The following is a 22,023-nucleotide window of genomic DNA, read 5'->3' on the forward strand; positions in this document are numbered from 1 at the left end:
TGAATGCCATGGGGCAGTGAGTTCAGAAACTAATGGCCTGAGGGAAGAAACTGCTTCCCATCCCAACTGCTCTTGTTTATATGCATCAGAGTCTCCTGCCTGATGGTAGAAAGTCAAAGAGGTTGCTGGATGGATTGGTGGGATCCTTGACAATACTCAGGGCCCTGTGTACCCAGCCCTCCTGGTGAATGTCCCTGATGGATAGTAGGGAGACCTTGATGATCCTCTCAGCCATTCTCACAGTCCTTTGTAGGGACTTCTGGTCTGATGCTCGGCTGCTCCCATACCAGATGGAGATGCAACTTCTCAGGACACTCTCAATGTGCTCCTGTAAAACAGAAGTCACCTAAGATTGTCAGATTTAGCATTGAGTATTTTTTTGATATAGACTCACTTTCAAGGACTCCACAACTCACAATCCTGATATTATTTATTTATTTTTATTTACTTTATTATATATTTGCACAGTTTGTCTTCCCTTGCACATTGATTGCTTGTCAGTCTTTGTTTTGTATAGTCGTCTTTGTTCCACTGTGAATGCCTGCAAGAAAATGAATCTCAAGGCAGTATATAGTGATATATATGATACTGATAATAAATTTACTTTGGACTTCAAACTTTTGAACTTTGTCAGTCTTTGCTTGTGTAAAGTTTTTCATTGATTCTATTGTGTTTCTCTGTCCTACTACGAACGTCTGCAAGGAAATGAATCTCAGGGTAGTATATGTAGACGTTATACATACTTTGATAATAAATTGACTTTGACTTTGAATTTGAACTTTAAATGTGGATTGTGTCTGATTGTGAGATAAGCTGCTATTCCTCAGACTTTGTTGGAACAGTGCAAGGACTGAGAGGTCGGGGTGGGTGTGGAGAATGAATGGGTCGGGCAGCTGGAATAACAGGGTCACCTTTGTTGACTGAAGAGTGCTCCGAAAAGGGATCACGCAACCTGTTTTTCGCTTCTGCAGCACAGATGAAATCGCACTGCAGTTTCAAATGGAAGAAGTGAAGCAGATCATTTGTTTCAATAATGCAACTCCTTGATTCCATGTAAATCTTGATTAATGTCTCCATATCTCACTCCTCCCTATCTCCGTAGCCTTCTGCAGCTCTCCTACATGCTGAGATAACTGAGTTCTCTAAATTCCAGCATCCCAAATTTAATCAGTCTTGCCTTCAGCTGTCAATCCTGGGCTCTCCAATACCCCTGCCTCCCTACCCCTTTAATTCCTTGAAGTCCATCTCTTTTTCTCCTGCTTTACCATCAGTCTTGTTGCCAGTTATTACCTGGTCTGGCTTCTCCTGAAATGTCTGCAGTTAATGCTGTGGGAATAGATTTGTATCCTGATCCAGAGAGTTCAGCAGACAGCATCAGTATCTAACTTCCTGGGTGAAAGATAAAGCGGGCTCAGGTACAGATGTCCTGACATGCATGAGAAAGAAATAAGCAAGAGGGCGCATAAAAAAAAACCCACACATTTACACATTTTAACTACTCAATGATAAAACAAATACTCCATAGTTATATAAATATGGTGCGGATAATTTCTCAAAGCCCAGAGGGCTTTCCCTCAGATCGTGGCCATTTGCCCAGGAGTTAGAGAGTGGGAGGAGTTCAGGAAGGCAATGATCCATCACAAAGTACACTCCCCGATTGGCACTCTGTCCATTTTCCTGTATATTCTTGTTGCCACTACTAGTCACTATGGTTGTGTTGTAAAGCAGCTAAAAATATGCTGCCTGGGCTACTTCATCACCAATTTCCACACTCCCAACATGCCACCTATAGGCATTTCTGGTCAGGCCCTCTGACCTAATGGGTGAGAGACTCCCACCCTCGCCATCATTGCCATGTAAGACCATAAGACATAGGTGCAGAATGAGGTCATTTGGTCCATTGAGTCTGCTCCACCATACAATCATGGCTGATCCTTTTCTTTCCCCCTCAGCTCCACTCCCTGGCCTCGTCACGTAATCTTCCAATCAAGAACCTATCAATTTCCACCTTAATTACATGCAAAGACCTGGCCTCCACTGCTGCTTGTGGTAAAAAAAATTCTACAAATTCACCACCCTCTGACTAAAGAAACTTCTCTGTCTCTCTGTTTTAACTGGATGCACCTCTACCCTGAGGCTGTGCCTTCTTGCCCTAGATTCCCCCACCATGGGAAACATCGTTTCCACATCTTCTCTGTCCAGGCCTTTCAATATTCAAAAGGGTTCAATGAGATTCCCCCTCATCCTCTAGATTCCAGTGGGTACAGAGCCAGAGCCATCAAACGTTCCTTGTGTGATAACCCTCTCATTCCCAGAATCATCCTTGTGAACCCTCTCCAATGTCAGCACATCTTTTCTTAGATGGGGAGCCCAAAGCTGTTCACAATATTCAAGGTAAGGCCTCATCAGTGCCTTATAAAGCCTCAGCATCACATCCTACTCTTTTCCTCCATGACCAAGGCTTGGTGGAGGGAGGCAGAGGGTGATAGTAGAGGGTAGTTCCTCAGATTGGAGGCTTATGAGCCCACTGTTATTTGTCACCTATATGAATTCTTTGAATGAAAATGCTGTTTACAAGTTTAGTCAGTTTGTGGTTGGCAGTAAAACTGGTGGTGTCACGGACTGTGGAGGAGGTTATCTAATCAACTGAACTGAATTGACTTTATTACTTACATCCTTCATATACATGAGGAATAAAAATCTTTATGTTATGTCTCTGTCTAAGTGAGCAAAGTGCAATTTATATTAATTTATAATGAATAGTACAACAATATAACATAGAAATACAGTTGTGTCAGCATGAATTAATCAGCCTGATGGCCTGGTGGAAGAAGCTGTCCCGGAGCCTGTTGGTCCTGGCTTTTATGCTGTGGTACGTTTCCCAGATGGTAGCAGCTGGAATAGATTGTGGTTGGGGTGACTCAGGTCCTCAATGATCCTTTGGGCCCTTTTTACACATCTGACTTTGTAAATGTCCTGAATCATGGGAAGTTCACATCTACAGATGTGCTGGGCTGTCTGCACCACTCTCTGCAGGATCCTGCGATTGAGGGAAGTACAGTTCCCATACCAGCCAGTCAGGATGCTCTCAGTAGTGCCCCTGCAGAAAGTTACAACAACGTTGAGATAAACTGGTGAATTGGGCCAAGGAATGCAGATGGAATTAAACTCAGAACAAGTGTGAGGTGTTGCATTTTTGTCAGCTGAACCAGGTCAAGACTTACACAGTAAATTGTAGAGGCCAGCAGAGTGTTATAGAATAGAGAGACCAAAGGGTACAGGTATATAGTTCCTTGTACCCTTTCCCAGGACCAATGGCAAATTTTTCCAGAGAGAGCTTGAGTGGATGTGGAGTAAGTTGTCAGAAGGTGTAGAGACAGATGCAATTATAATGTTTAAGAGACATTCAGTCAAGTAGCACTACATATGTATGCCCGTGTGCTAACATGAGAGGCTGGATAAACGAGTTGTTTCCTCTGAAGCACCAGAGACTAAAGGGAGATCTGAAAGGGGTTTACAAGTTTATGAAAGGCATAGATACAGTGGACAGAGAGGATCTCTTTCCCAGGGTTGAAATGTCCAATACCAGAGGGTATGTGTTGAAGGTGAGAGGGGGTAGGTTCAAGGGGTATTTGAGAGGTCAGTTTTTTTACTCAGAGTGTGGATGCCTAGAATGCACTGCCTGGTGTGGTGGTTGAGGCAAATATATTAGCGGCTTTTAAGAGACGTTTGGATAGGCACGTGTATGTAAGGAAGATGGAGGGATATGGACATGGTGTGGGTAGGGGTATTGTGTTTGGGTGTTTTTGAGTTGCTCTTCAGCTGGTTTGGTGCAACACTGTGGGCCAAAGGTCATGTTCCTGTGCTGTACTCTTCCATGTGCAAGCACATGTATAGAAGAGGTTTTAAGGGATATGGGGTCAAACGAGGGCAAATCTATCCAGCTCAGATTGACATCTTGGCCAACATGCATGAGCTTAGCCAGAGGGCCTGCTTCCATTCTGTATAACTCTAATGCTCTGTGAGGACAAGGACAATGGGAGAATGGAACAGCCCCTATCTGCAGGTTTGCCTCCCAGTCAACTAACAATCTAACTTGGAAATAGATCTCTGTTGCTGGATCGATTTTCCGGAATTTCCTGCCCAATAGCAGTGTGAGAGTAACTTCACCCGAATGGCTCACTGTGGTCAGGAGGATGGTTCTAAACCTGCCCAGCCTCCAGCTTCCCCTTAAACAGCTCAGGGCTAAGAACTGACGGGACTGCCAACAACAAACGGCATGCATCACTGAGGGAGGGCTGCATTGCTGAAATTAAATCTTACAGTTTCTCGTTCAGGTGCCGATAGAATAGCTCTGTCGCTTTTTTGAAGGTGGGGAGGGAAGAGTATTCTTCCCTTAGCAACCATCCCTGAAACTGAGTATCTAATCAGTAATCATTGTTGTTAATGGGAACTGGCAGTATAAATTAGCCGCAATGATACAATAGGAATGTATTACAATAGCAATGATATCTCGATATGGTTTTCATTTGGGATTGGCTTGGTAGTGTATCAGTTACTGCAATGCTATTACAGTGCCAGTGACCAATGTCCATTCACACTTGTAATGACCAGTGTAAGCAAAAGTCCTGTGCAGTACAATTTTTTGCCCAGTGACAACAACATGCGCACACCGAATTTTATATAGAGAGGCATTCGTTTTAACAGCTGGCAAAGCACTGTCAATAAGCACTTTGATCTCTTCTGGGTTCGATTGATTTTACTCTCACTAAACATATGTAGCAGGTCTGTAGCGGGTAATGAAGGATTTTCTTGCCGGGTCTTTTGCACACCGTCCATATGCGATTTGCTTTCTAAATGATCCTTTAAAAAGTCAATTCTCCAGATATAACTCCACTTCACCCCACTTATACTTTTGCATCACGACAATGCACGTAGGTCACACCAGTTTCTGTATTGTACATAAATATTTCTCATAGCTGCTTGTTCCTGACCTCCTGAGATGTCTGTGTAACTGTTTCATTGAACCCTTTCACTTTAAATGAACTAGCAAGTTCTTTTACAGTTCAATGCTTCTTTGAAATTCAACATAGTGAATCAATAATTTCTTCAATAAAAACTGTATAAATAAGCCGGTTCTAAAATCTGCAGACAAATCATTGCAAAACAAATGTGGTCAACACTATCTACATCAGAAACCGGAAACGGAAATGTAATTGTGCACGATCATGAAATATACTTAACATGCGAACAAGTTAGAGGGTGACAACCTTTCGTGCACAGTTTAAATTCCTTTGAGCGTTGGTAGCAAAAGATGCGTGCACGCCTCAGAGGGAACATTGCCAGTGACCTGGGTTCAAGTCCCGCCACTCTCTGTAAGGACTTTGTACGTTCTCCCTTTGACCATGCGGGTTTCCTCTGGGTGCCCCTGTTTCCTCCCACAGTGCAAAGGCTTATGGGTTAGTAGGTTAGTTGGTCATGCGGGTGTTATTGTGTGCTGCAGGCTCATTGGGCCTGTCACCATGCTGTATCTCTAAAATTTAAAAAAAATCATTAAAAAGCTATAATAAAATTTGCTGTGAAAAGCTTGGGATGTCTCAAGTTTGGGGAAAAGCTGATCAAAATGCAGCTCTTTCTTTGTATTTTCTTCCCATGCCCTTTTAGTAAAGCATTCAGGAAAGATTGTTCATGCAGCAGCCCAGTTAGCTGGAACAGAGAGACCCGTGAGAACAAGTCTATAGTTCCCTGAAAGTAGTGTCACTGGCAGAAAGGGTGATGAATAAGGTGTTTGGCAAGCTGACTTTCATCACTCTGGTCTTTCATAGTAGGAGATGGTATGTTACGTTACAGTTGTAGAAAACAGTGGAGAAGCCACATCTGGAGTATTGTGTACTGCTTTGATTCCTAAAACAGGCATGATGTCACTAAGCCAGAAAAAATGCAAAGTAGATTTCCAAGAATTTTCCAAGAACTCAAAGACATGAATTGTAGGGAAAAGATGAACAGGGAAGGTCTTCATTCACTGAAGCATAGCAGATGGTGAGATGACCTGTATAAAATCATGAGTGGCATAGATAGGATGAATGCAGTCTTTTTCAAAGAGAATCAAAAACTAGAAAACATGGGTTTAAGGTGAGAGGGGAAAGATTTAGGAATGTCCAGAGAGGCAAATTTCTCCCATAGAGGTTGGTGGTGTCTATGGAACAAGCTCCTAGAGGAAGTGCTTGAGACATGTACAGTAACATTGAAAAAACCCTTAGATATGTATATATTTAGGAAACATAGATAGATAGATAGATAGATAGATAGATAGATAGATAGATAGATAGATAGATAGATAGATAGATAGATAGATAGATAGATAGATAGATAGATAGATACTTTATTCATCCCCATGGGGAAATTCAACTTTTTTCCAATGTCCCATACACTTGTTGTAGCAAAACTAATAACATACAATACTTAACTCAGTAAAAAATATGATATGCATCTAAATCACTATCTCAAAAAGCATTAATAATAGCTTTTAAAAAGTTCTTAAGTCCTGGTGGTTGAATTGTAAAGCCTAATGGCATTGGGGAGTATTGACCTCTTCATCCTGTCTGAGGAGCATTGCATCGATAGTAACCTGTCGCTGAAACTGCTTCTCTGTCTCTGGATGGTGCTATGTAGATAGATAGATAGATAGATAGATAGATACTTTATTCATCCCCATGGGGAAATTCAACTTTTTTTCCAATGTCCCATACACTTGTTGTAGCAAAACTAATTACATACAATACTTAACTCAGTAAAAAAATATCATATGCATCTAAATCACTATCTCAAAAAGCATTAATAATAGCTTTTTTAAAAATTCTTAAGTCCTAGCGGTAGAATTGTAAAGCCTAATGGCATTGGGGAGTATTGACCTCTTCATCCTGTCTGAGGAGCATTGTATCGATAGTAACCTGTCGCTGAAACTGCTTCTCTGTCTCTGGATGGTGCTATGTAGAGGATGTTCAGAGTTATCCATAATTGACCGTAGCCTACTCAGCGCCCTTCGCTCAGCTACCAATGTTAAACTCTCCAGTACTTTGCCCACGACAGAGCCCGCCTTCCTTACCAGCTTATTAAGACGTGAGGCGTCCCTCTTCTTAATGCTTCCTCCCCAACACGCCACCACAAAGAAGAGGGCGCTCTCCACAACTGACCTATAGAACATCTTCAGCATCTCACTACAGACATTGAATGACGCCAACCTTCTAAGGAAGTACAGTCGACTCTGTGCCTTCCTGCACAAGGCATCTGTGTTGGCAGTCCAGTCTAGCTTCTCGTCTAACTGTACTCCCAGATACTTGTAGGTCTTAACCTGCTCCACACATTCTCCATTAATGATCACTGGCTCCATATGAGGCCTAGATTCAGAGGCATAAGGGATAAATGCAGGTATAAGTGTCTAGCATCTTAGTCTGCATAGACAGGTTGGATCAATGGGCCTGTTTCTATGCTGTTTCTATGGCTCTACGACTCTATCACGCACGGGCACTGCCTAGGACAGTTGTTTACAAATTTTGCCTAGAACACACTTTGAGTATTGTGTACAGTTCTGATCACATTAGAGATAGATGCGGTAGCAGAAGAGATTCTGTGACAGCATAGCAACAACAATCATTTGTGTAGCACAAAGCAGGGAATACTGGAAAACACTCAGCAACTCAGGCAGCATCTGTGAAAAGAGAAGCGAAGTTAACATTTCAGGATGACGACCCGAAACATTAACTGTTTCGCTTTCCCCATCTGCTGCCTGATCTGATAAGTGTTTTCAGCAGGATTTTGGCTTTTTCTGCGGTATTTGGCTAAACCCAAAAGACAGCCCAAGTTTTTCTTTAAAAGACAAAATCTGACATAACTTGACAGAAGCCATAGTCGGAGATGAGCAAAAGCTGGTCTCAAGGGGAGATTTTGAAAGTTGGAATTGGCTTAGGGAGGGAATTCCAGAGTTTAGGATCATGATAACTGACTGATTATCAACAGAAGGACGTAGTCTCAGTGACAGTGACCAAATCCTGACATTAGTCCAAAACTAAATCCAATCTGTGCCACATCAGGCTTCACGAGAGTGAATATTTAGCAATGGACGCATTGCCTGAGGTGAAGTCAGACACACTCACAGTATTTAAAAAGTATGTATATGAGCATCAGAGGCAATGTGCCATCAAAAACTATGCAATGAGTGCTGGAAAATTGGTTTAAATGGAGATAAGTATCAGATGGCTAGCCTGGGCACAGTGGGCTGAATGGCCTACTTCTGTGCTTTAGGACTCTAAAACTAAATGACTCTATAAGGTCAAGTGTATGTTATATCACTGAGAAATTCAAGATTGCTAAATGCTTCTCAGCAAGTCTTCACAGATGGGATTTAATACTATTTACTTCCTTTCACAACTTTAATTTTCCCACTGGGAGGTGTGCGACCTATTGAGTTTGTAAATTTAGATTTACTGCTAATTTTATCAATAAGATGACAGCAGTTTTCACCACTCCATCTTTCTTTGCTGTGCTGGCTTTGACTCACAAGCCCACGCTCAGGGTTGAGCCGGAAAGGGGCTTGGACCATGATCATGGAGAAGATTAATGCACAGCAATCAGTGATGGGCCATGACCACTCACAACTTGCCCCAATTATATGAAGGGGAGACTTTGCTGTTGACACCATTTAGCTGAATATAGTTAAAGCTAAGTACAGGAAAACATGAATGAAGCAAATAGAGTGAATTCCAACTTCTAGGATCTAGAAACTACTTGGGTAACTGAGTGAAAGTGAATTTCAGTGCAGAGGGGTGTTAGTGGATAGAGGGAATCAGGGAATAACAGGCTCCTTGGAAAATCAACTACATTGGGAAAGAGGAAATGGTGGGGAAGCTACACATCTTTAGATACCCTGCTTGAAAAGGGCACTGGAAAAGCATTCATAACAGTAAGGCTTATTCCCAACACCATTTGCCCAAAACAGAGTTTACTCCAGGTGAGCAGAAACGTGACTTAGAGGGGACAAGTAAATCGCAAAGCCTAAGGGAAAGAAATCAAGAGTTTAGGATCCTGGCAGTGAGAAGTCATTGAAATTAGTGGGCTCCACATGGATGCGGGAAGCAGCACCAAATAGAGTGGCATTTATCTGATAAAGTTGACGAGTGGTGCACAGGTGATGGAGACAACACCAATACAGTCAACACAAAGTACACTGCAGATGCTGTGGTTAAATCAAAATGTACAAACAAGCTGGAGGAACTCAACAGGTCGGGCGCCAATACAGTCATCTAGTTGATGAAATTAATGAGTTCTTCAAAGGTGCAGGAGATAGCACCAATACATTCAGCAATTCTTCACTGTTATCCTACTTCCAGTTCCATTTTTAGAATCTTGGCAGTTGAGAGATGTTTCATCATCAAAGGCAAACGGTCTAACTGACAAGGTCTGTGAACCCTGACAGTAATCGCACGCAGGCTAAATCCAATCTGAATGCTTTCTGACCTCACAAGAAGCAAAGTCAGGCTTGGAGCAGAAAAATTACATTAAACATTTCACTTGCAGTCACAAGACTCTGTTGGACAGAATGGTTTAAGTGGCCGCTGGCCTGTTACCCTTGTCTGGCGATGGAACAGACAACATGGGAGCTGTGCAGCCTTGGTTGTAGTGAGGACCAGGCCTCAAGGTCTCGCACTTGCCTGCGACAACAATCCAGGTGAGAAGTGTTACAGCGTGGCCTGGCCTCTCCCACCAGTGCTGCCATCCTGTGTTCGAGCAGTGGAATGACAGGCTGGATTGTCTGAGTCCACGCTTTGCCGTGAGACTGTACCATCGATTGCCGGACATTGTCCCTCAGGGTCTTGGACTATATATATATGTTACTTTTTCAAGAGAATATGCTTCTTTGCTTGCTATTTTGAATTATGTTACTCCCTATTTTGAATGTTTGCTTGCTATTTTGAATGTTTTGCACCTTGGCCCCAGAGGAACGCCATCTCATTCAGCTGTCTCTATGTAGAGATGAATGATAACTAAACTTGATTTGATTTCTGAGACCACTCAGATTACTGCAATCATTCTGGTTTACAACCCTATGGAAATGGACACTAGGGTATAGGAAAATAACTGAAGGAAGATGAGTTTGAATATCACCAGACTGATTCGGAGCAAGCTAAAGAATCAGGAGGTCCAGTAGATGAGAAATAAATTTGAATGAGGGATTGTAGATTTGGAGAAAATGTATGTGCGTTGCCCTGGTTCACATCTTTTCTGTTATGCAATAGGTATTTCATTCAGCTGCTCTGTAAGGGCAGTCTGTTCTGCTTTCAGCCTGTTTGGGTTATTGTTAAAGATAAAGGTTGATGTGGAATGTGTGCCATCCAATTAGGGGGAGGTTTTCTTGGTGAGGGTGATGCACCATCAATAACTCTCGGAGACGTGAGGTGAGAGATAGGCTTTTATTAGCTGGAAAAGAGCACTACCAGCAGCAAGAGGCCATCACACAATATCCTGGAGACTGAGGGAGGAGCAGTGCCTCCAATCGCCTTTATACAGGGGTCTGTGGGAGGAGCCACAGGAGCAGTCAGCAGGGGGGGCGTGTCCAGACAGGTATATGTAGTTCACCACAGAGGGTCACTAAGGTTGGTCAGGGGTTTTTTTTGTTCGGCGGGAGACAGAGACAAAAGACACTGGGGGGAACCGGTTGTAGGATATAACCTGGTAAGAGACCTGTTTGTTCGAGATGGATTGCGAGTGACATTTGGAAGGTGATGGGCGATTTCACACAGACCGAGGGCCCAACATATGAGTGACAGAGAAGTTCAAGATGAGCTCCAATTTGCGCACATTTGACTGTTTAGTTAGAATGGGTCCTTTTCTCTTTGTTTTTCTTTACTAACCCTTTGGTTAAGATTCGTAAGTATAATTCCTTTAATCTTATGCAGTGTACTGTCTGTTATTTTGTGGCACTAATTTGTAACAGGGGAGCAAATTACACAGCATCCACACAAACCCGGGCTTGGGGCAGGAGAGTCATCTCAATCTCACGAGTTTGGCGGGACTGAAGAGTGTTCTCCTTAGACTTACGCAGCCAAGGAAGCAGGGGTTTCATATGCTTTTGGTAATGTGAGATTAGAACTGAGGAGAGGGTTAATGCATCAAATTGTCACCAACAGGAGGTCCAATGGAATTCAGGAAAAGCGTCCTTGACAGTGAGAGTGTGGAACTCATCCTACAGGGTGTAATATAGATAAATATCATGGATGTGCAGTACACATAGAGAAGCTGGATAACCACACGAGGGACAAAGAAATAGGGCTGCGGTGGTGAACGTGTGCCCAAGTTGGATATAACCTTCTAAAACTATCTCTTAAATATCATGGTAATTTTGAGCAGAGATTATCATTGATTAGTGAATAACTAATAATAATTATATAGACCTTTTTTATGGGAAAAGGAACGGCCCTGTTCCTTATCTCCACGTATTCATTGTTTTAGTATTAATAAAAGTATAACAGAGCCAGTTTGAAATAAAGGAAGCATTTTTGAAAACCTGTTCAAAATTTATTAATATTAATCTTTTAAAAGGAAAATCATAAACTACATTTCTAAATAATATAGTTATTATAACTGTTTGCTGTCCAAATACTGATGAAGATTCCAAGTCTGTGAAGATTTCACAATGTATTAACCAATGTCCTCATGTTCTTGAAACCATCTATCTGGCACCAAGCTGGCATAAAACATCTCACTGCCCTTATGCTATAAAAACTCATGCACTGCTTCATTTGGTAGTAACGCTGATCATTTTGCACCTTTCTATTACAAGTGTGCTTTAAAGAATCGATGCAAACCACTTGCCAACAAAACTTCTTTTGCATGCCATCTTGGGAACATGGTGATAAAAAGATGAAGGAGAAGGTACACAGGGAGCAGAAACGGTAGCATGTTCTGATGGGCCAAATGGCCTGTCTTTTGACTGTAAATGCACTAAAGTATACTCTACGTACCACGGCCAAATGCAATTGAGCCTTCATCCAATTGTGAATCAAGGGCTGAATAATACTCCCTTTACAAGCTTAGGAAATCACTTTAAGACTGGGTTGTTTTGGCTGTTCCTCAGGTACTATTTCCTAATTACATATTCCTGAAGGGACTGGGAAAACTGATTTTGATCCCATTGGAGAGAGGGTGAAGGGGTTTAACATCGTGGGGACTGGAGGGAGAGTTGATGCACAAAGAGAAACTATTTCCATTGGCAGCAGGCAGAGGATGCATATTTATAGCATTTTGTCATTCAATGACTTGTGATATAAATGCAGCAGCTGACAGCAATGAGAGAACATTCAGTAATAGTTTCGAAAGAAAATAATAAATGCTAAAAAAGGAAAGATTTTCAGAAATGAGGATTAAGCTCCAATACATTCCCACTTGGCCTTTTCTAAAGCATTCATTATGCCCCACAATATACATCTTATGGCAGTATAATGTAATCCCATCATTCCTATTCCCCACACACTTGTTACTTTACATGTCCATTATCTGATTCTCCTATCACACACTCTACATAAGGACTAGAATCAGAATCAGCTTTATTATTACTGGCATGTCTTGAAATTTGTATTTTTGCATCAGCAGTTCAATGCAACACATAAAATTGCTTTACGTTGCAGTAGGAAATTTATCAAAATAAATGAACAGTGCAAATACTGAGCAAAATAGCAGGGCAGTGTTCATGGGTTCACAGACTGTTCAGAAATCTGATAGCAGAGGGGAAGAAGATGTTCCAAAACTCCACAGGCTCCTGTACCTCCTCCCTGATGGTACCTATGAGTAGAGGGCATGTCCTTTAATGATGGACGACACCTTCTTGAAGCGCCACCTTCTGGAGATGCCTTCGATGGTGAAGAGGCTAATGCCCACAATGGAGCTGACTGAGCCTACAACTCTCTGCAGTATTTTTTGTTCGATCCTGTACAGTGGATGCTCCATATCAGGTGTAAATGCAACCAGCTAGAACTCCTGCACTCTGCATCTTAGAAATTCGTCAGAGTCTTTGGTGGCATACCAAATTTCCCCAAATCTCTCAATAAAATATAGCTGCAGGGTCTATGCAGCAGTTAACTGACAATGGCCAATTAACGTACCAGCCAGCATATCCTTGGAGTGCAGGAGGAAACCAGGCACCCAGAGGAAAGTCATATGATCACAGAGAGATTTCCACACATGGAGAACCAGGTGTCCCATTCAACGCAAAAGTGATGCCACCTATCAGGTGATTGTGGGACTTGGGAACCCTCTTTCAGGGGTCATTGGTAGCAGGATCTTTAAAATTGTCAAAGCAAAGGTTGATACATATTTGATAAGGAAGAAGGTAAAAGGTTAATATGGGTAGAGGGGAATGCAGAGTTGGAGTTACAATTAGATCAGTTGTGATCATACTAAATGGTGGAGCAGACTTGAGGGGCGGATTGGCTCGGTCGTGTCCGAATTCACATGTGTATACGTTTGTAGCCACCAACGGCAGCTGATGTGTTGTTTGTCTCTCTCTCTCACACACACACACACACACACACACACACACACACACACACACACACACACACACACACACACACACACACACACACACACACACACACACACACACACACACACACACACACACACACACACACACACACACCCTTGCACCACGTGTAGATTTCCACACATAGTGAACCAAAGATGATGAGAATTGCAGGTGTGAGAGAGAGAATCTCCAACAAGGAAGTGGCAGTTTAAAATATGGGGGTGTCCCATTCAAGGCAGAGGTGATTGTGGAATTTGGGAACCTTTTTTCAGAGATCATTGGCAGCAGGATCTTTAAAACTACATCTATTGGGCGTGTGAGCAAGAAGGGAGCGTGGAGCGTCTGTGCTAATCACCAGCTATGTGCTCGACATCTGCATGAGACTGAAAAGCTCCAGTGCAAACTAATGCGGAAAATTTGATTGGACTTGAATGGATGAAGAGCAAGACAGATGCCGTTGAGATGATTGATGCATACAGACTGTGAGAAACATGAGTTGAATGGTGATAGCAAACACATTGTCAAACCAAAGCTCAGTCAACACTGCACGACTCCTTTGTGCCTGTGTGACAAGCTTGTTATTTATAAAGCAAACAGAATTAGCCTGTTATGTACATAGCACCTTTAACCTGCTGAAATGTTCCAATTGTCTCACAGGAGTATTATCACTCAAACTTTACCCTGAAGCCACAAGAAGGTGTTGGTTCAAATGATCAAAAACTTAGACTTAAAAGATCTCTTAGGGAGATAGAGGGGCAGAGAAGTTTAGGGAGAGAGGCAGCTGGAAGCAAGGCTGGCAGTGGTGGAGCTGTTCAGTTTAGGGATATCCAAAAGGCCAAACCTGGTGGAACATAGAGACAGAAACATTTGTAGGGCTAGAGAGGCAGGAACAAATCAAACCAAATTGAATAAATTGGTAAAGGGAAATCTGAAGGTAACAGGAAGTTACCCCTGTTGCATGATCATTCAAAGAGTTGACACAGGCATAATGGGCCAAATAGCCTCCTATTATTTCCGGAGCCTGGTCTCTACGGCCACAATGGGGCCAAACACAGGTTGGACGACTTGATATATTCCATTTTGGAAGTCTCCAAACTGACTGCATGAACATCAATTTCCTTAACTTCTGGTAACCATTCCCCTATGTTTTCTTCTCCCACCTTTGCTTTCCTCCATTTTGATCACCCTCTGATCCTTTCCCCACCCCCATGACCTGCCCATCACATCCTTCTGGTTACCCATATCCTTCCCTTTATTCCTATCAGATTCATGTTTCTTCAGTCCTTTATCTCTTTCACTTATCTCCTCCAACTCATTCCCTTTCATCTCCCCCTCTCTCCATCCACCCTACTTTCTCCTCACCTGGACTCACATATCACCTTTTAGAGACATCAAGCCTTTGAAAACTTCAGCACCAAAACAGGCTATTTGGCCCATCTAGTTGATGCCAAAACATTTAAACTGCCTACTCCCATTGACCTACACTGGGACCATAGCTGTCAATACCCCTGCCATCTACATACCCAGCCAAACTTCTCTTAAATGTTGAAATTGAGCTTGTATGCACCACTTGTGCTGGCAGCTCATTTAACACTCTCATGACCCTGTGTGTGAAGAAGTTTCCAATCATGTTCACCCATAACCTTTTCACTTTTCACCCTTAACCCATGACCTCTAGTTGTTGTCCCAACCACCAATTCCCACCTTCTTATTTTGGGTTCTGCCGCCTTCCAAACCTGCCGAAGGGTCTTGGCCCAAAAAGTCAGCTGTTCGTTTTCTTTGATGGATGCTACCTGACCTGCCACACTTTGTGTGTGCTGCTCAGACTTTGAAAACTATTTTAAGACCCTTTGAGCAAGGAATAGCTGCACACTGTTTGTGTTTGTGTACATTAAAGTACCTCTGTGGGTCTGCTAACTCTGCGGAAATCACAGAAAAAGAGAAAATTAATGCGAGGTTGACAGAGAACTATCAAAACACAGAACAATGCGGAGGCTGGGATCACGAGCAAAAATCGTACTGCTGAACAATCTCATCTGGTTGATCAACATCCATAGAGGCAAAGGGATAGTCCATGTTTTCGGAAGAGCCGCTGGGAATATGAAGGAGCAATAGATAGCCAGTTCAAAGGGATCAAGAAAGAGCTGACAAGCGATAGGTGAATCCAGGTAAGGAGGGGTGATAGGTAGATGGAGGAGGGAAGTGGAGGTTGAGACAGAGTCTGGGAGGTGATAGATGGAGGCAATAAGACGCTGCAGGTTATGGAGTCTGATGAGAAAAGGAATTTATTTTGCCAGAGAGTGGGGAATCTATGCAATTCATTGCCACAGGCAACTTTAGAGGCCAAGTCTTAACATATACTTAAGGCAGACGTTGACAGAATCTTCTTTGGTCAAGGCATAAATAAGATATGGGGGTGGGAAGGAGGGAGATTGGGGCTGAGAGGAAAATGGATCAGCCATGACAAAATGGCGGAGCAGATTCAATGGGCCAAGTGCCCTAATGCTGCTCCTATATTTTATGGTCTTATATGGCAACGAATGCATAGGTGGGAGTCTCTCCCCCATTAGACTAGAAGGCCTAAACAGGAATGCCTATAGTAGGCACACACTTTTTGTCTGGTAACCATAGAGACTATCTACAGCCAGGAAGGTCTTATAGGAAATAAGCGCAGCCTATGAATGCCCGGCAATTTGCCTGCACTATTGTCTGAAGGAAAAGCAATTGAAGTCCTCGGCCTTTGAATATGGAATATGAGTGACATGCCTCAAACTGTAGTGAGCAGCATGTTGGGAGCTATGGCAGGGCTCAGCAGTAGCAGCCTGGAATGATTCTGAGGAAGCTGAGAGTGACCTACATGTCGGTAAAGGAAGCCACATGGGGTTAAAGTTGCAGAAGGTCGCAGATCACAGAATGCAGGCTGAGCATTGACTCACTACATGGCAGGATTTCAAAGAAAACAGGGTTAGTAAGACACGACTATCTGTGAGTAAATAGGCAATGTTATTTTTCGACCAATGATGTCAAAAATATTACTTCAGACAACTGTGTGTGTTGCAGGAAGTTGTATGAGTAGGGGCAATTCCAAGAGGGATTTAGGTGCAAGAGAAAATAAAGACCGTACTGAAAACAACGAGCCTGATTTTGTAACAGGCACTGAAACTCCTGGAAACATGTCCAAATTGGCTCTCCTCTGAGTTAAAACTGATTTTTCCAAAGCACTTGGTTTCAGAGCTGTACTTAGAGTTTCCAGTCCCTTGGTTCACTTTGAGCTGTTGATTAGTTTGACAAAGAAAGGCATCCGTGTAGATTTTTACAAGCAGTGACCTGGCTCCCTCCAGCTTGTGAGTATTGGTTTCATATTGAATTCCTGCATATTTTGTGATGAAACCTTTTCATAGAATTTGGTGAAATGTTTGATGTTAGAACCTAATTTCCAATTACCTTTCTGACTAAAGTTGTCAAAAGAGGTTTGATTTCTTGTACCTTAGAAGATTCAGAACCGGAGGGGATCAATCAACCCTTTGAGCAGTTCCATTGCTTCCTAGTCCAGCTGCCCATACTTACCTTTTAATCCTAAATCTTAATTAATTGACTGATTAAAATGACTAATTATAGATTTACAGTTATCAGAATCAGGTTAATATCACCCGCGTATGTTGTGAAGTTTGTTAACTTTATGGCAGCAGTACAGTGAAATGCATGATAAATAAATATAGAGAAAAAACTGAATTATGTCCATTAGATAGTTAAATTAAAATAAGTAGTGTGGAAAAAAAACACAACTAAAAAAAGTAGTGTTCATGGGTTCAATGTCCAGTTAGAAATCAGATGGTAGAGGGGAAGAAGATGTTCCTGAATCACAGAATGTCTGCCTTCAGGCTTCCGTACCCCTTTCTCAATGGTAACAACAAGAAGAAGGCATGTCCTGGGTGATGGGGGTCCATAATGATGGGTGTCACTTTCATAAGGCACTGCTCCTTGAAGACATCTTGGATACTACGGAGGCTAGTACCCATGATGGAGCTGACTAATCTTACCAGTTACTGCAACTTACTTCGATCTTGTGCACAGTTGCTATTTGCAGCTTAGGGTTCAAAACCCATCATTCAGTGTGGAGAAGAGCTTTATATTTTAACCTCTAAAAAGCCAGGCACAACTTATTTAAAAATGGTATTCTCATTTGAAATTCCTGGCACAATGAAATAGTTTGCCGCCACATTACTGTCAGTTTACCATGTCATGGAGATTAAATAAATCAGTTCTCTGTCTTCTTGATTTCTGGATAAACAGTCTTAGTTTGCCAAGGTTTACTATCATATGCACAAGCATAATAGCTCACTTGCAGCAGCATCACAGGCATGTAACATTGTATAAGCAGCATTCACAAGAAAATACGTAGGCTAAATACAAATTATGCACAATATTGCAAGAAACAACACAATTAAAACAAAACAACACAAAGTCTATTTTGGTTCAAAGCAATCAAACTGGCCATGGCTTTGCTAGACTGTGGATTAGGATTGGGATTGTGCAATCCTGTCTTCTTGGGTGGCATAGTGGTGCTGCTGGCAGAGATGCCGCCTTACCACACTGGCGACTGGACTCAGTCTTCACATCAATTGCTGTCTAATGAAGAGTTTGCATGTTCTCCCTGTCATGGTGTGGGGCTTCTTCCCACATCCCACAGTGCGGGGGGTCAACAGATAAATTCACTGTTGTAAACAGATTGCAGTAGAATTTCAGAGGACTTGATGGGAATGTAAGAAGTTATAGATAAAATTAATGGGAAAATAGGAATCTCTTTGGGATAGAATAGACAATGGGCTGAATGGTATCCTATCTATGCTGTATGAAACACAGAGAGTAACCTGCAGTCCAGGCATAATTCTATGCAACCTAAGCCTCACATCCAAGACTAAGATGTTCTTGCAAAGGTGTGGTAATCTGACCTAGTGTGCATTAGCGTGAAATATTTAGGATATTCTAAGGAACTGATTGTATAGATTGTGAGAAAACTGGTTTGGAGACCCCTGGGCTGATTGGGATGAATGTATGGATGCCAGCAGCAGGCTTCTTTCTGAGGGGACCTGCCAGTGACCAGCTGCTCGATGTTTGCTGCATCTCACACTTCCAGATGTGTGAAATGTAAATACCCTTCATAGCTTGCACGCCGCTGCTGAATTCCCAAATGTGCCGAGCTGATGTCCTTCACATCTGGCAGAGCGCTTCACCCCAGAGAGCGCTGGATTACAGACACTGACCTCATTCATTCAGAGAAGTCACTGATCCTATTTAAAAAGGCAAGTTAACTCATTGAATTAACTTGTTAAATTTTGATTGTTTTAATTATCTGTCAACATTTTAATTAAATATATGTTTTTAAATATTTAAAAAAATATTTTAAGGAGGAATTTAAGGTGGGTGGGTTATATGGGAGGCAGGGTTTGAGGGTCGGCACAACATTGTGGGCCGAAGGGCCTGTAATGCGCTGTACTATTCTATGTTCTATGTTCTAAATTATTTAATCTCAAAGGAATACTATCTATTTAAAGAGTGAATTTGGAATTTGAATTATGTCTACTTGAAATCTGTTTGAAAATTATCTCTGATTATCTGCAATGTTTAAAAACGGTCCTTGACAACAAGAAGCCATCATAGGTTTATAGGATGTTCTGGAGGCAAGTCCTCAGGATTTCTGAGGCTGTTAGTATGTACTCCACCTGCAATTAGTATTTAACTTTATTTTTAATTCAGCGCAAAGTAAAAAAGAATTTTAAGACATGGATGATAATAATCTTTCCTGTTCTAAATAAAAGCCCCCGTGATCATTGATTAGTTTTTAGACTATTCTCAAACTGCGGAGGGAAAATATGTTAAAATAAGCAGGTGTTAAAGGAAAGAACTGAATACCTAATTGTGTAAGCACAGAGCAATGCATTTCAACAAAAATGAAGCAAATTAGTGAGGGGGGATGAGCAGCAGGCTGCATAAATTGTGTACAATAACAGGATGATATTTCAGGTGGAATTGGTTGATTATGGTCGCATATACCAAGATGCAATGACCGGCTTCTCATTTAGATCAAATCATTATATTGTGAGGAGGACACTATCATGAGGAGGTCTAAAACCAGAGGGCGCAGCATCAGAATACAAGGATGTCCCTTTCCAACAGAGATGTCAGGTAATTTCTTTAGCCAGAGGGTGGTGAATCTGTGAATGGAATGGAACAAATCGGCCATGATGGGATGGCAGTGCAGGCTCGATGGGCCAAATGGTTTAATTCTGCTCCTATGTCTTGTTATCTTATACTTACACAAAAGAAAAATATGGTCTGGTGAATACAGCAAAGGGCAAATGTGTCCAGGTTGAGTCCAAGGGCAAAGCAACCTATCACAACTGAAAACCCTCATGCTTATTCAGTGAAACTTTTTTTTTAAATGGTGCATGACTCAGTGGGTATATCTCAGTAGGAAAATGGTAAGGAAGTCTGGATTGTTTAGTTAAGAAATGTGGACCACTGGATTCCTTTTAGTAAGATTGGTGCTTCGGTTCACTTGTAATTACAAAACATCGGTTTTGTTATCAAGATTTTCTGTGAGATATTTGCTCCAGGGATATATATCGACAATAACAGTAGAATTTCTATTATGGTGCACGTTAATTCTTGTAGTTTGCTGCCCTGCTTTTTCACAAAGTTCATTAACGGGCAACCTACATCAACTAGCATTTTTAATTCTCAGTGGAAATCCATTATCTGCATCGAATAAACTATTCTAAAATTGCTGAGTTCCTCTGCTCTGAATTATAAAAAAAAATCATTAATGTTAATTGGAGGAGATAGTGCAAAGCATTCCATGTGAATTCTTGCACTCAGTTCAATCCCACGATGCCATTCTTCTCCCTTCAGACATTCCACTTGCACTGATGGTTAGATGGCAACACTCTTGCCTCTGAGCCAGAAGGTTGCATGTTCCAGTCAGGCTCAGGAATCTGACTCCATGATCCAGGCTGAAACTCCACTGCAGTACCAAGGAATGTAATTCTGTCTTCCTTAATTTTATCCTTGAAACATTTCCACCAGAGTGACTTATGAGCATATTATCAGTGGAAAATTGCGGCTAGGAGGAAAGTTTGAGTAGCCTGGTGTTATTTTCTTTGGAACTAATGAGTGTATGGGAAGGTTTAAAATGACGTGTATGTAATTATGAGGGACTTAGATGGAATAAATAGAATGACATATTTTCGTTAGCAGGGAGGTCAAAAACTCTAAAGCTACAGAGTTTAGTAAATTGGCAGAAGGATAAAGGAGATGAGGAGAAATGGTTCATACCCAGAGGTGGTCGGATTCGGAAACTTGCTGCCTGTTGAGGAGGATGATGCAAAAACCTTCTTTACACTTAAGCAACTTGGCTGAATGAGTGAGGAGCTCTGACCTGCAAGCTACGGAGATGGAAGGAGAGGTTAGGATTGGGAGCTTATTTTTGACTGGGACAGAATTAGTTGGTCAAATAGCCTCCTAAGATTTCCTTAAATTTTCTACATACATAGTCAAGCTTTTGGTCACTTGTCCAAATGAGTGGATTAGTGCCAATTGTTCAATTTCTCTCCTGTAAAAATGTGGATTGTGACAGTTTACCACCGGAAAAAACATATAATCTTCAGTTCTCTTAAGAGAATCAAAATGTTCTTACAGCAGGGGAGAAGGATGTTTGGTCCATCAAGCTTGTGCCAGAAAACCAATGTTTCATTCCACACACTGTCCAAACATCTCAACATTTATTTTTCCTTCAGGTATCTAACCAACACCGTTCTGGGAAGCCAGGAATGGCTCGGCTTCCTGTGCCTTATGGCCAGGAACCTCAGATCATCACAGACACTCTCCAGGAATTTGCAGCACACCATTCATTTCCCTTCACCACTGGTGTACAGTGGCTGCAGCTTATCATATCTACAAAACACACCACAATTAATCACCCAGGCTATTCTGACAGCTCCTCCAAGAACACAACCTTGCTACCAAGAAAAATAAGGGCAATTAGCATATGACAACACCACAATGTGTAGCCCCACCAGGCCACACGCCATATTCCTTCTCGTTTCTCCTTCACTGGGTCTGAGGGTCTAAATCCTGTTACTTCTACCCCAACAGAACTGTGGGAGCAACATCACCAGAGCGACTGCAGCAGTTCAAGGAGGTGATGCGTGCCACCTTGTCAGATATAAATGCTGGCCTTGCTGGTGATATCAAGATTCTGAAATGTTTTAACCGGTTAAATACCAAAGGCCTCCTGTCCTGTAAAATCTGTCCATGCCGTGGTAGTCGTGTTACTACTCAAGCTGAGTATGATGTCCTCACAAGGGGTTAACTATTGCTGGATCTTCAGATAGCTGCAGAGGCCGAACACGGATCCACATATTCCCGTGCAGCGTGGGCAAGAG

This window comes from Hemitrygon akajei, chromosome 1, assembly GCF_048418815.1.
Source record: "Hemitrygon akajei chromosome 1, sHemAka1.3, whole genome shotgun sequence".
NCBI classification, from domain to species: domain Eukaryota; kingdom Metazoa; phylum Chordata; class Chondrichthyes; order Myliobatiformes; family Dasyatidae; genus Hemitrygon; species Hemitrygon akajei.